Source organism: Carya illinoinensis, chromosome 6 (genome assembly GCF_018687715.1).
Source record: "Carya illinoinensis cultivar Pawnee chromosome 6, C.illinoinensisPawnee_v1, whole genome shotgun sequence".
NCBI classification, from domain to species: domain Eukaryota; kingdom Viridiplantae; phylum Streptophyta; class Magnoliopsida; order Fagales; family Juglandaceae; genus Carya; species Carya illinoinensis.
Genome location: NC_056757.1, coordinates 22255227 through 22271985, shown reverse-complemented (window position 1 = coordinate 22271985; position 16759 = coordinate 22255227).

Sequence of the window (16759 nt, the reverse complement as noted above, 5' to 3'; positions counted from 1 at the left end):
TGAAAAGTGATTGTATCATATGCATACAATTTGTTCATTAAGCTCGAGAGATCCATCCTCACAAAATTGTTCGCGGTGAATGGAAGAGTCAGATAACTCTGTGGAAGATATAACAAGATACATCGGTTCCTAGTTTTCCTGGCATAGCTCGGTTGCTCGACTAGATTCTATTTGATCGTGTAGGGTGTGGTTGGATGTTATTTCTCTCCTTTTGGCATTTAAGCTAGTGAATCCAAGTCTTAGTAGTCCAATTGGTAGGGTCTAGTGGTGGCTGGTGTTCCTCATATGATAATACTCGTTTGGTTTTAATATTTCTCTTCCCTTTGTGACCCAATGCTTGCATCCTACGATATTCCAAATTTTCTCTTTGAGTCCAATAAAAGGCAACCATATTAACCAAACTCCTTGTTCTGCCTCTTCTCTCTATCTCCATACCTACCTAGGAGTCAAAATAGATCATTGTGCTGCTCTCTTGCTTCGAGTCTTCTCTATATTGGTTTTCATTTTATCCTTCTTCTCCCAAGTGGCTTCTCTAGTGTTGTGATTTGGCCAAAGCACCTTCCTAAAAGAAGTTTCTGATTCCTAACTTTTTGTTCTTTCCAATCTAAAATTGAAAAATACTTATTTGTATGTTAAGTTGGGTTGTAACGAAATGTCCTCCAAATCTTCAGGTCGAAAATTACGGCAGCTAACTCTAAGTCGTGGTTGGATAATTTTGCGTGTGGTTTCTAAGTTGTTGAGAAGCTAGGCAACAACTTGTGGGCTAGGGGTATTTGGCATATCTTGGGCTTGAGAAAAACAAATGGTATAGTGTATGTACGCTCCAATTAGAAGAATGAAATAAAAGATAAGGCGTTGGGCTTCAAGGGTTGGGCTTTGGTTGGGCCAAAAGTGCAAGCCTTGGATGTGGACTTTGGAGTGGGTTATTATATGGACCTTATGTCTAGATTTGTGGGGCCTATCCATGGACTCAAAGGCCTACTAGATTGGGTCCTAATCTTAGGTCTTTCTTAGTATGGGCCAACGACCTTCACTCTTACTAAGTTAGACCCAATGAGCCTTATGCTTACTAAGTTGGGTCTATTATCTTAGGTCTAATAAGTTAGGCCCATACTTTTGTGTCCAATAAGTGAGGCCTAAAATCTTATGTTTTCCATGTTGGGACTAAGGCTTTCATTCTTACTAAGTTAGGCTCAATGTCTTTGTGTCCTTTACATTGGTCCTATTTTCTAGTGTCCTCCAAGAAAAGCTTAAAACTTAATTTATATATCTCAAATTGGGCCTATGGCTTTTTAACATCTTATTCTTAGCCCATCACATCCTTAGTACATTAGGGCCCTAAAGTCTAAAGTTTTATATCCATCAAGTAGAGCCTAAAGTTTTATTGCCTCCTCTAAGCATTATAACCAAAAAGTTTGGGCCCTTAGTAAACCACTCTTTGTTCCTTCAATAACTCCATCAAATATTTAACCCAAATTAATTAATGTGGCAACCTTCCAATATGCCATCTGTCATTCCCTTATAGGGCCTCTTGGCTTCTTATATGCTAAATTGATAAAGCATTAAAAATTCTCCAAAATGATATTATTAAACCAATCAAGCTCCAAAAACTTCATTTTCCTCAAAATCAATATTGCACTAGAATCTTCTAATAATTCTACTAAACTCAAACTATACAACCCTTTTGTCAACTTAAGCTCCAAAAATTTCCTTTCTTCAAAAATCTTACACAAGCTAGGATAATGGATGCTAAGGCCAAGTCCTACTGGGCTTTTTGGGTGGGCTATTACACTGTAGTTGTTCTTTTAGTGGGAAGTGTTTTCCCCTTTGCTGTCTCTCCATGTTGGAAGCCACCAAAAGATTGTGATAGTGGTATGCCAAATATTGAAAAATCTCGTGTTTAGTATCTGCATAGGCCTCTTAAGATAGACTATTACTGTATTGTCCCTATGTTATTGTTATGCACCCATCACTTTTTGTTGTAATGATGGCTTGTGCTCTGATAATCCCGATTGGGATGGGAAAAAATCTTAGTTATTAAAATTGTGGCTCGAGTAATTTTATATGTTTGCTTTTGCCATTCATTTATCTTGAACGAGTCTCATCTATTTGGGTTATATTCTTGGGCTTTCTAATAGGATCTTAGTAGTTGCGAAAATATAAGTGCGATTTGCTTTTTCCTGTGAAGTGAATTCATGACAAGCAAGATTTAATTGTGTGTCAAGCAAGATTGGCTCTTTCCTTTGAAGTGCATTTATTTCACTTCTACATATATAACTGCTTGTCGTGAATGTTGATCGAGAGAAATCTTAGAATCAATAAGCTTCAAGCAAAATGTGTCTTGAGTTCCAATAGGTGTTCTTTTTCTTTAAGACCCTGGTTTGGGGCCTTAGATGAAATATAAAATTTTTATCTGATTTCATTTCATCTCATCTTATTCTCAAATATAATTCAAATATAAAATTTTCAAACTAATCTTTTTCAAATTAATCCTTACAACTTTTTCAAAATTTCAGATAAAAAATAAAAAAAACAATTCCAACTTTCTCATATCCCAAACAAAAATAATATTATAAAACTATATTGTTACAATATTTTAACTTTATAATATTTTTTATTCAACTTTTTCTTTGCTTTTTCAAAACTAAAAAAATACTTTACTCAAACTATTTTACTACTATTTATAAATTATTTTACTACTATTAACAAAATTTTCATCTCATCTCACTCTCTAAACCTCTCTTAAATATGTCTGATGGTTATTTATATGATCTCTTTTTGGCAGAGGACAAGCTAAAAAAACTTATTTGCATTAATGGGTCCCAGATTTCTTGTTTCTATTGCATATATTGGTCTTGGAAATAAATAATTATTTTACTCTCATTTTCTTATGTGCGGTTGTGATGACCCGCTTTTACGTGTATTTTCACTGAATGGTTGTTTTTAATTTAATTAATATATTAGTTTATTTATTTTAAATTAATGTATTTTAATTGGTTTTAATTTATTTGATGTTGTGTTTAATTTATTTTAGTTGTTTTACGGTTTTTAATATCGTTTTCGGCGGATCTGTTTTGGTTTCCAAAGTGAGGACTGACCTCATTTCTTTTCTCTTATCTTTTCTTTTCTTTTCTTTTCTTTCTTTTTCTTTTTTTTTTCTTTTTCTTTCTTTTTCCTTCTTTTTCTTCCTTTTCTTTTTCTTTCTTCTTCCTCCTCTCCCGCCTACGCACAGCAGCCCATTTTTCTCCTTCCATCGCTGCCTGTTTGTCAGCCCAGTTCTCTGCCGTCCGGCCACCGTTTAGTGCACCGCCGCCACCATTCTCTTCCCCTTCCACCAGAGATCATCTCCACCAATTTTTCGAGCCATCGGACCAGCCGTTAGCCTTCGAGAGTTGCCAGAAGTCGCTGCACCTGCTCTGTTTTTACCCCTGTCGCCGGTTGCTTTCGCAGCCCAGAACCGCCGGTCGCCGGTGGTGTGGCCTACACCACCCATCTAGTTTTCTTCCCCTCTCACCGGTGAACATCTCCACCAAGTTTCACCTCCATCTGAGCCACCGTTAGCTGCCACAAGCTCCTCCAAGCCATACGGTTTTTCACCGTTTCTGGCCCCGTCGCACCACCTCCGGCCACCATCTTTTCACAGCTTCTTCCCCTACCTCTTGCCGACCTAAACCACCCATTTCCGGCCTCGATCCGTTGCCGAAGCAGCTCCCACGAGCTCAACTCCGTTCAGCCCCTTTTTGGCCTTCGACCGCCATTTCCACCACCACCCACGGCCAAAACTCATTTCCCTTAACTTCATAAATATCTCAAGGCCATTCCCTATCAATCCCGAGCCTTGGTTTGTCCCCGTTCAAAAGTGAATATTTTACAACCCACGACCACAGTGAAATTTGCACTGTTACGTTGCTTTCCTTCTGCCGTTTGCAACGCCACGTATTTTCTAAAAATACCATATAGCGCTGTAAGTATTTTCCAAACCTTACTTTCAGATTTAAATATATTTTACTCATTCAATAATTATTTATCTGTTGGTTGGCTGATTCCGGACTGAGTCTGAGGAGTTCGGGGGTCGGATGGATGGAAGACGGAGTTGCTTGTTTTATTGATTTATGGATGGTTGTTTATTTTTTGTGCATTGATATCGCATTTACATGGTGCATGCACATGCATTTTTGTTTAATTGAGAAAAGCCTGTTTTATTGGCGTAGGTGTATTTTCGGGTGCGTGTGTATCACGACCCCAAGCTGGGATGAGGTATTATCTCGGTGGAGCTCCTCTGGTCACTCGGGAGCGGAATAAATTGAGTGACGTCCCCTGAGTTGTCGCTGGGCGACGACGGGAGCGGGGGCTAGGGGATGCTTGGCTACGAACGCGCCGGGCGCAGAACCGGGCATCGCTCTACGCACCGACTCCGTGGCCCTTCGCCGGCGAGGGCTAGAGGATGCTTGGCTATGAACGTGCGAGGCGCGGAACTGGGCATCGCTCGTTAGGTGTCACATACGTGGTCGTAACCTATGATGTGGCACTGGAGCCAGGGTGTGCGGATGACCCCTAGGGGAGGTCATGGTGCATACGGATTAATTGGATAATGGGTTGAGATGGATATGGGCCAAATGTGACTTTTGGCGTGATATTTGGAAAGGATATGTTTTTGGGCCAAATGGGATTTTTAGCGTGCGTGGAAAAAAATATGTTTTTATGGGTTTTGAGATGTGGTTTATGAGACATGTGCATTGGGAATACTTCATGCATATTGTTTGACTTTTATATGTTTTAATCTGGTGGTGTTTGGATTTTACTTACTTGCGGCGCCGTTTTTGGTTCTGTAGATTTTGGTGCAGGGTTCGATGAAGAGGAGGAGGCTGAGCCCGAGGATGCGGCTCCGCCGAAGTTTTGAGTTGAAGTTGTGCTTTGTAGCTGTTTTTAAAACTATATTTGTGTTATGTAATATTTTATTTATGTATATTTTAAACAGCTTGTATTATATTAAGAAAAATTCTGGTACTTAGTTATATGACTTTCGTTATCCGCTGCGTTTCCTTTTGCACATTTGTTGCTCTTACACACACCTGACACTCGTCGTTAGGGTGGTGACCCGAGTTGTCATCATCCGGACGTCTCGATTTTCCCGTGTCCGTGCGTAGGGATTTGGGGGCGTCACAGCGGTCACCATAAATCATGTGCTTACTAACATGTATACCATTCTATATATATATATATTTTCTCTCAGTTGAAATAGATTTTAAGTCAAGTGCACAACTCAAGTACGAGGTCCGTATGTCATCTTCTAATGTAGTTATTTCCCATTGAAGTTCAGTAGAACTTGGTACTTTCAAAAATTATGTGCTAATTACTCTTCGGAGCATCTACTCTTTGCCAAGGAGCCCCCTCTCCCTGCATGTGTATGTGTTGAAGATCAATAGAGTTGCTGAGTTGGAAAACCAAGAAGCACAGTTACCCTCACCTACATTAGCATTGGATGGCAGGTCAACAAATAGGAGAAACAATTATGTAAAGAAATAGGAGAAGAATTCTAAGCAATGAGTATTGTTTTTATGTACAGTTATGTCCTTTTTTGTTATCTGTTTCATTTTTTGTAAAAGCAGTATTGGCAAGGTAGTGATAGGTAGTGCGTACAGAGGGAAAAACACTGCAATTTTTCAATGAATATTTTCCCACACTTTATTCATGTAATAAGAGCTGACTTATATACATAGCTAGGAAAAGCTATTTACAGTAATGTACATCAATGATGTTAAAACTATGTAGCAGTTATAGATTTGTCTAAGTCAATGCAGTAGTTACAAAAATATACAAAATTGATTTTGAATGATCTTAGTTGATTGTAGGCTAGATGTGCTCTATTATGTTTTTGTCTTGATTCTTGAAATATGTCTTTGTACGCCCCCGCAAGATTGAACTTCCATCAGCAAGCCCAATCTTGTTTCTCAAGGTTTATGTCCTTTGTCTTGATAATGGCTTTGTCAACAGGTCAGCCAATTGATCTTGTGTATCAACATGTCGAACTTGGAGAGAACCACATTAAACAAGATCACGCACAAAAATGTTTCATTTGTGAATGTTGGACCGGATTTAAACTTAGGTGCGTAGCACCAAGATTATCACACATTAATAATGGGGCTGCTTTTAGTGGAAAACCCAGCTCGTAAAGAAGTCCAAGAAGCCACATTGTTTTGGATGCTGCATTTGCAAGGGCTTGGTATTCAGCTTTGGTGGTAGATCTTGCAACTACTCTTTGTTTCTTTGAGCTACATGAAATGAGGTTTGGGCCTAAGAAGTTGATATATCCATATGGGGAGGTTCGGTCATCAATATTTCCAGCCCAATCTACATCGGAGTAGGTGATTAAAGTAGGAGGTCCAGATTTTGTGAGTTGTATACCATGAAAAATGATTTGCTTTAAGTACCGAAGAAGCCTTTTTGTTGTTGTGAAGTGAGTGGTGATAGGCTTGTGCATGAATTGTGACAACTTGTTAACTGCAAATGAAATATCGGGACGCGCCAAAGAAAGATACCACAGGCTGCCAATAATTATTCTAAATTTTGTGCTATCCACATTTGCTGTGCCATCAATTAACTTGAGAGATTGAGTTGTTGAAAGAGGAGTTGAGACATCTTTGGCACCACACATGTTGGTATTTGACAATAGCTCTCGAATGTATTTGTGTTGTGATAAAAAGAGTTTTGCCCGAGTAGATACAACTTCCACACCTAGGAAGAAATGAAGTAGACCCATGTCTTTGGAGAAAAACGATCTCTCAGTTTCTTGATAATTGAGGCCACAAAGTTTTGGTTGTTTCCTGTAATCATAAGGTCATCGACATATACCAAGAAATAACAAATGATAGAGTCCTTTCTATAAATAAATAAGGATGAATCAGCTTTGAAATTTTCAAACCCAAGCTCAAGCAGTGCATTTTTTAGTGTAGTGTACCATGCTTGAGGGGCTTGTTTAAGTCCATATATTGCTTTTTTGTAGCCTGCAAACATGATTGGGTTTAGATGGATCTTTGAACCCCGAGTGTTGCATCATATATACAGTCTCAGATAGTGCACCTTGTAAAAAGGCATTATTCACAACTCCCAACTATTCACAACAACAATTGACAAATTTGTTATAATTGTGACTGGTTTAACTACTGAGCTGAAGATCTCTTTGTAATCAAGCTTGGGATGCTGATTATAACCCTTTGCAACTAACGGGTTTTGAATCGACCAACTGATCCATCAGATTTTCTCTTAACCCTGAACACCCACTTGTAGCCCACTGGTTTACAATTCAATGGGATTGACACTAAGTCCCAAGTTCCATGTTTCATGAGAGTTGTAAGCTCATTTGACATAGCATCACACCACTGTGGTTGAGATAAAGCCTGACTTACACTGGTTGGTTCAATGGTCTCAGGGAGAGGATGTTTAGACACGGTATTGAGTTGTTTGAGTTAAAAAAATTGGTTCATAAACTGAGTTGTCATTTGGTGTTGATAGGTTTTGGGCATTAGGGTTTTGTGAGATTTCGACTTGTCCTAGGGTTTGTGCGATAGGTGAGGGGTGAGGAATTGATGGAATGAGTGAGTTTGAATCATGCAGACAAGTATTTGGACTAGAGATATGAGATGAGGAATTCAGGTGCAAGGAATTATGACCTAGATTTTTAGATGAAATATGAAGGGAAGAAGAAAGAGGGTTAATGAGATTACTTGAGGAGGATGCATCGACGGTGGCTACACCTTCCAGAGTCGTTGATGAGGGCATCAATGCAGATGGCATTAGCGAGGGCATGGGCATCGAAGAACAGAGGAACATGGGTGTGTTTTGGCATTTGGCTTTTCGGGTTTGTGGAAGACACAGTGGGGGTATTTGGTTCATCGAATAGTACGTGCCAAGATATGTAAATCTTGTGGGTTTTGATCTCAAGACATTTGTAGACACTTTGGGTTTAATAATAGCCAAGAAATACATAAGGTGTGGATTTGGACTGCATTTTATGAGTTTTGTAGGTCGGGTAAGTGGATAGCAATGACACCCAAATTTTCTTAATTTGAGGTAATTTGGTGTTTAACCAAAAAGAGCATCAAAAGGAGAAAAGTTTTGAAGAAGAGGAATGGGTTGCCTATTGATTAGATAGGAGGCTGTCTGGAAAGCGTGAGGCCAATATGAAAAGGGTAGTGATGCATCATGGAGAAGAGTGAGACTTGTTTCAACGAGATGATGGCGACGACGCTCGGTAACACCATTTTGTTGTGAGGTGTGTGGGGGTGGTGGTATAGTGACCAATACCATTGAGCAATAAAAAGGATTTTAAAGCAATGAATTCACCATTATTATAAGAGTACAAGTTTTTTATTTTGGTTTGGAAGCGTGTTTCTACAAATTTTTTGAAGTGAGGAAAAATTGTAGACACCCCAGATTTTGTAGCCAATTGATAGAACCATATATATTTTGTGAAGTGGTCAACCAAAATAATTGTAAATAAGTTCTAGCGGTGCATGACTTTGAAGACTGTTGGCATGAAAAGGTTGTTGATGTGCTTTATTAATGGAACATGAACTACACAATTGATACAAATTTTTTGTTTTGGCAGTGGGAGGGGAAAAATTCTTAACAAGATTTTGAACTATTCTAAGGGATGGATGCCCAAGATACTTGTGCCACCCATCAATTGAGGTCTGTTCATGCACATTAGCAACCATTTGGGAAGGGGGGAGACATCATTGAGTCCGAAAAAGTGTAGACACCATTTTCACATGCTCCTCTTAGTAGAATCGCCCCCGTGATCTTGTCCTTCACAAACTGAAATTAAAATTTTGGAAAGGTTTGGAACACAAAGAGTATCACACAAAATAAAGGTGCATTTGGGTGAGTGTAATTCCAAAGAACCAATGTGTTAGACAATCAAACCTAAACCATCACCAAGAATTACTTCGTCAGTACTATCATATTCAGAGGGAATTGACAAATTTGCAAGATCACCTGTTATATTGTGAGAGACGACTGAGTCCATGAGCCATGTTTTTTCTGTTCCATTAGAAGAGGTTATGTAGTTGGCTATGAAATCATTGGACTTTAGCTGAGGACAGTATTTTGCTGTATGGCCCATTCGCTCACAAAGTTGATAGCGCGGCTAGTAACATTTCTAGTTGTTATTGGGCTTTCCATACTCATTACTGGAGTAGCATCCATCATATTGGTAACCATTTGATTGGTGGGCTGGGCTTTGGCCTTGGTTACGTTGAGGCCCATTCGGTTTATAAGACTTCTTTGAAGAGTCACCTCTAGGCGAAGGCTTTCCCTTGTTCTTGTAGTTCGCAGTCATCACCATCTGCTGAGTAGCAGCCTCTAGATGCTAGAGATGGAATTCGTGATCTACTAAGAGGTCGTGCAACTCTTCAAACACCAATGATTTCTCTCGTGCTCGGATTGGCACATCTATTTCCCGAAAATCAGGCCCTAACCCATTCAAGACATATATGGTTAAATCGTCATCGGAAATTAGATAATCAATGATGGTGATTTCATCTACCAGGGCCTTCACAACATGCAAGTAGTTAGAGATTGACCGATTTCCACGCTGAATCAAGGTGAGTTCCTCCTTGAGTTGCATAATCCGTGTTCTTGAATGGCTAGCATATAATGTTTTAAGTTTATTCCAAGCTTCATGTGTTGTTTTTGTTGTGGCTATGAGTAGTGTAATTATGGGAGATGTAGAGGCTAGGATGGCACTGAGGATAAGTTTATCCTATCGAATGCAATGGGTTTTGTTTAGTTTGACAGTTAGAGTGCCGGCAGGAGAAGGGAATAAGATGTGCCATGGACATAGTTAAGCAAATCATAGCCAATAAGGAGTACTTTGAATTGAGCACACCATTGAGGGAAAGTGGAGGGTGTTAACTTTTCATTGATTTGGGCAGTGATATTGAGGGCAATAAGTTGTTTATCAATGCTGAGGAGGGATGAGTGTTTAGTGGTAGGTGATCTAAGGAAGATGATATAGTTCGGATCGTATACTCTCGTGAGAATGACTCTTCTGATACCATATAAATGAAATAACACTACTATTTTTCAATGAATATTTTCCCACACTTTATTGATGTAATAAGAGCTGACTTATATACACAACTAGGAAAAACTATTTTCAACAATCTACATCAATGAGGCTAAAACTATGCAGCAGTTACAGATTTGTCTAAGTCAATGTAGCAGTTACAAAAATATACAAAATTGATTTTGAATGATCTTGCTTGATTGTAGGCTAGATGTGCTCTATTCTCTTTGCCTTGATTCTTGCAATTTGTCTTTATAGTGTGCACATCAATGTTTTTTAAGCTAGTGACATACATGTAAGGCTATAAAGAGCAGGCCTTTGTACATACAAATAAACAAAAATATAGAAAGAAATTCTTTTCAGATTTTCCTCATCATTTTACCAAGTTCTTGCTGGTTTCCATACATTCATCTGCATTTGTTTTATGGAAGAACATAGCTCAGAAAGCCAAAACCAAAATCAAAACTCAAAACCCAAACCCAACCAAAAACCCTGCTCATCCAAGCAGTCCATACTACATTGGCACAAATGATGTTACTGGCTCCATGCTTGTTACTCATAGCTTGGATGTAAGTAACTATTACTCATGGGCTCGATCAATGAAGAGAGCATTAAGAATAAAAAATAAGTTCGGCTTCATTGATGGAAGTCTATGTGAGCCAACTGATCCAAATGATCCCCTCATGGAACATTTGTTGTATTGCAATGATATTATAATAACTTGGATGCAAAATACCATGGGGTTTGATATCAAATGCTGCACAATATATGCCAAAATAGAATACCAACTTTGGCTTGAGTTAGAGCAATGTTTTGCACAACAAAATGCACCTTGGATCTTTGAGATCAAATAAGTTATAACCATGCTGGTGCAAAACCAAGATGCTGTAAGTGTTTATTTCTCTAAAGTCAAAACCTTGCTTGATGAACTTTTGAACTATGAGGCAATTCCTAGTTGTAGCAGTGGAGGCTTAAAAACCATTGTACAAAACCAGCAAAGCGATTGGGTTATGAATTCTTAATGGGTTTGAATGAGTCTTATAAGGGAATCAAAGCTCAAATCCTCTTAGACTCTATGGCACTGTTTACTCAAGGTAACTACAAGGAATGTGCTAAACTAAACAGTTCTACACAAAAGAGGGATTGATACTAATATTCTTTTTGCAAAATAACATGACACTCTCTAGAAAGATGCTTTAAGGCTAACCCAAGCAAACCAGTTTGCTCTCATTGTCAAATCCTAGGTCATACTGCAGGCAAGTGCTTTAAGCTTCATGGATATCCATCAACTCACAAGTTTGATGGGAGGAACAGACCTTTAGCAAACCAGGTCACTACATCTCCAACTTCTGCATAGGATTTGGAAAATGGAAAGTCTCAAGTGTCCTTAAGTCAAAAACAATATTCACAGCTCCTGGCTTTACTTAAACCAGCAGCAAGTCCCTCACACTTGAGTCCCTTAGCCAACAATGTCCAAAGCATTTTTGCTTCTTCATCTTCTGATGGAAATGTTCATCAAATTTCTGGTACATCATTATGTTTATCTGTTTTTTAACTCCAAGTCTTCAAAAAAAATTGAATGTGCCTTGGATCATTGATACAGAAGCAACAAATCATATGATTTGTTCTCCTCAATTCAATCACAAAACTTTTTTTTTTTTTTTTTTTTTTTTTTTTTTTTCTGTTGCTCTACCTAATGGTGATGTTGTTGTTGTTACTCACATAGGGTCAGTAAAAGTTACAAATTTTCTAACTCTTCAGGATGTTCTTTGTGTTCCTAGCTTCATTTTCGACTTAATTTTTGCTAGAAAATTAACTCAAAATCTTCACTATTGTTTGATTTTCTTCCCTCATTTCTGCTACATACAAGACCTTTCAGTTTGGAGGACGATTGGTATGAGTGAAGTGAGGTAGGGGCTGTACCACATGCTCTAAGGGGAGGTCTCTTCCTCAGCATTATCTGATGCCTTGAGCAAAATGAGTCCACTATCTTCAACTTTAGTTTCTACTTCATTCACCAACAATTACTAGAACTTTGATGTTTGGCACTATAGACTAGGACTGTGACGCCCCCAAATCCCCACGCACGAACACGGGAAAATCGAGACGTCTGGATGATGACATCATGGGTTATCACCCTATCGACATGTGTCAAGTGTGTGTATAAGCAACGAATGTGCACGAGAAACACGCACCGGATAGCAAAGTCAATAACTATGTACTAGAATTTTTCTTAGTTTAATACAAAACTGTTTAAAACATACATAATAAAATATTACAAAACACAAATATAGTTTTAAACCAAATAACAAAGCTTCAACTTTAACTCAGCCTCCTCCTCTTCCTCGAACCCTGCACCAAAAACTACGGAACCAAAAATGGTGACGCAGGTAAGTAAAATCCAAACGCCACTAGATAAAAACATATTAAACTTTACAATATGCATGAAAGAATGCAATGCACATGTCCCAAAATCATAATTTTTCCACGCACGCCAAAAACCCATTTGGCCCAAAAACATAACCATTAAAACCATTCCTCGCCATTATCCTAGATAATGGCCCAAAACCGCTACCACCATTTTTCCAGAAAATGGATCAAAAGTCTTAACACATCCTCGCCATTATCCCAGATAATGGCCCAAACTACCATTTTCCCAGAAAATGGATCAAAAGCCTCGAAACCAAAGCTCGCCATTTTCCCACATCTGAAAACCATAAAAACGATCCAAATATGCATGCACCATGATCTCCCATAGGGATCATCCGCACACCCTGGCTCTGTGCCACACCGCACGTAACGACTACGCGTGTGACACCTAAACGAGCGATGCCCAGACTCGTTCCCAGCGTGTACTTGGCCAGACCATCCTCTAGTCCCCGCCACTCTAAGGACCACGGAGTCGACACGATAACGTTACCATATTGTGGGATCCAGTCGTCGCCCTGCGACCACCCAGAGGACGTCACTCAGTATTATCTACTCCCGAATGACCAGAGGAGCTCCATCGAGATAATAACCCATCCCGGCTTGAGTTCGTGAGACACACGCACCCAAAAACCATTTACGCCAACAAAACACGATTTTATAAATTAAAATCAAATGCACATAAATGCAACTTCAAGGCATAAAACAACCAACCAATCCAAATCAATACATCAAGCAACTCCGTCCTCAATCCATTCGACCTCCAAACTCATCGGACTTAGTCCGGAATCAGCCAACCAACAACAAATATTTATTGAATGAACAAAATATATTTAAATCTAAAAGTAGGGTTTGGAAAATACTTACAACGCTATATGGTATTTTTAGAAAGCTCGCGGCATTGCAAACCAAAGAAGAAAAGCAACGTGACAGTGAAATTTCACTGTGGCCATGGGTTGTAAAATACCCACTTTTGAACGGGGACAAACCAAAGCTCGGTATTGATAGGGAATGGTATAGGGATGTTTATGAAGCTAGTGGAAGTGGAGTTTGGCCGTGGGTGGCGGCGAAAACGGCAGAGGAAGGCCAAAATACCCAAATCGGAAAGCTAGCTCGTGGGAGCTATTCCGGCGACGGTTAGAGGCCGGAAGTGGGTGGGTTAGGACGGCAATGAGTCGGTGATGAAGTGGTGAAGAGGTGGTGGCTGGAGGTGGAGTGATGGCGGCAAATTGGGGCTAAAACCGTCTGGCTTGATGGTGGTTTTCATGCTAAACGGCGGCTCCGTTAGCGGTGGAAATTTGTGGGGTGGTTCACCGGAGGGAGGGGAAGAGATTGGTGGTGGTGGTGGTGTACCGCATAGTGGCCGGCGGTGGTGGGTCTGGGCAGCTGGACGAAACGGCGTGAGGGAGAGGAGAGAGAGTGTCGCGCAGGAGAGAACCGGGGAGGAAGAGAAAAAAGAAAGAAAAAGAAGAAAAAGAGAAAGAAGAAAAAAAGAAAAGAGAAAAAGAAAAGATGAGGGAAAAGAAATGAGGTCCAGTCCTCACTCCGAAAACCAAAACAGATCCGCTGAAAACGAGATTAAAAACCGTAAAACGATTAAATAAATTAAACACAACATTAAATAAATTAAAAATCAATTCGAAACACAATAATTTAAAATAAATAAACCAATATATTAATTAAATTAAAAACAACCATTCAGTGAAAATACAAGTAAAAGCGGGTCATCATAAGGACATTCTTATTACTCAGTTTCTAATATAGATGGTGAATTTCATTTTTCCAAAACTCCTGGTATCTTTGCTTCATATTTCCTCTAGCCAAACTGCACAAACTACTATTTCCTTTAAATACACACAAAGTAGAAAGTGTTTTGAATTGTTACATTGTGTCAGTTGGGGTCTTTGCAATGAGATTGGTAGTGATGGATCAAAATACTTCTTAATTATTGTGGATGATTTTAGTAGGCGTACTTGGACCTATATACTAAAATTAAAATTAATGCCATCACCACTTTTTAGAGTTTCTGTGCCATGATAGAAACTCAATTTGAGACCAAAATAAAAACCATCCGAAGTGACAATGGCGGGGAGTTTAATATGAAGGATTTTTCTCTCAAAAAGGGCATCATACATCAAAAGAGATGTGTTGAGACACCCTAGAAAAATGTTGTGATAGAAAGAAAACACCAACACATTTTAAACACAGCAAGGAAATTGAGGTTTCAAAGTGGGATTTCCTTAAAGTATTCGAATCATTATATTTTGACTGTTGTATATCTCATAAATAGGATACCTTCACCTGTGCTGAGAAATAAAAGTCCATATCAAATTCTGTTTAATAAAAGTCCAAATTACACACACCTTAAAGTTTTTGGTTGCTTAGCCTTTGCTACCACCATTGTTAATGAAAGACATAAATTCAACTCTAGAGCAAAGGTGTGTGTTCATAGGGTATCCTTTTGGGGTTAAGGGATACACCTTGCTAGAACATGAAACCAAGAAAATATTCATTTCTAGAAATGTGATTTTCTATGAAAATGTTTTCCCTTACAAAATGGGATCCTCACCAACACTCATGTGCAATCCGACCAAAGTAATATTAGTTTCACTCAAAGTCCTACCACAGTTATAGAACCTGTCACAACTCCTCCAAACATTCAACAAGAAACTGAAGTAAACTCTCAAAATACCATCTTTGAATAGGAAGTTTCTGACACTTACCCTCAAATTGAGTTAGAAACTAGCTCTCAAGATTCTTCTACTCGTGACCATCCATCAAATATCACACCTATCACTCACCTGCCTAGTAGGTCAACATGGACTTGAAGGGACCCATCCCACTTGCAAGATTACATATGTTAGTTGGTTGCCTCTCTTGACCCATCTCAAATTTTGAGCAAACAAAAAGGCAGGAATCCATTAGGTAATGCTTATCCTCTTAGTGTTGGTATTACATATGAAAAGCTGTCCAACTTACATAGATTCTTTGTTGTTTCCATTACATCCCAAACAGAACCTAGAACTTATCAAGAAGCCAAAAATTTACCTGAACAGGCACATCTATGAGAGCTGAAATAGAAGCTCTTGAACTTAACTACAGTTGGGCTTTAGTTAATTTACCATCTAATAAAGAAGCAATTGGGTGTAAATGGGTGTACAGGGTTAATTTTAAAGTTGGCGGAAATGTAGGGAGATTTAAAGCAAAACTAGTAGCAAAGGGATACACCCAACAAGAAGGACTATACTACCATGAGACTTTCTCACCTATGGCTAAACTTGTCATTGTCAGAACACTTTTAGCTATATTAGCAATAAAGGGATTAGGACTTTTCCAATTTGATGTAAACAATGCATTTTTGCATGGTGAGTTAGATGATGAAGTTTATATGGAACTTCCTTTTAGGTAATCTAATGCTGACAGCAAGAAGGTGTGCAAATTGAACAAGAATTTATATAGATTGAAACAAGCATCATGGCAATGGTACTCTAAACACTCCAATTTTATTGTTGAGCAAGGATTCACACAATCTAAAACAAATTATAAATTGTTTACCAAGAGGACTGACGGTTCATTCAAAGCCATCTTGGTATATGTGGATGATATTATAGTGGCTGGAGATTGCATTGAGAGTATCAACTGTCTCAAGACTTCCCTTCATGAGAAATTTAGAATCAAGGACCTAGGAAAGTTAAAATATTTCCTAGGAATTGAGCTGGCCAAGGAGGAAGGGGAGTTACTCCCAGATCCAACAATTTACGAAAGATAGTTGGTTGATTGTTATACGTGACAATAACTAGGTGTGATGTTTCATATGTAATCTTGTTATTAAGCCAATTCATGGATAGTCCTCGGGTCCCACATCTACATGCAGCACACAAGATCTTAAGGTACATTGAAAGGGCATCAGGCCAAGGGTTATTTTATTAAAGAAACTTAAAACTACATGTACATGGATATAGTGATTCAAACTGGGGAACTTGCCTTGATAGCAGGAGACTTGTGACAGGTTATTGTGTGCTAATAGGTGAATCATTGGTGTATTGGACGTCTAAGAAACAACATGTTATATCTAGGTCTTCATCAGATGCAGAGTATAGGGCCATGGCTAATTTATGCTATGAATTAACATGGCTGAAATACTTGTTCGACTTACCTGTTGAACATCCCCAAGCAACTTTCCTATATTGTGATAACAAATCAGTTTTGTACATAGCCTCCAATCCTTTCTTCCATGAGAGAACCAAGCATATAGAACTTGAT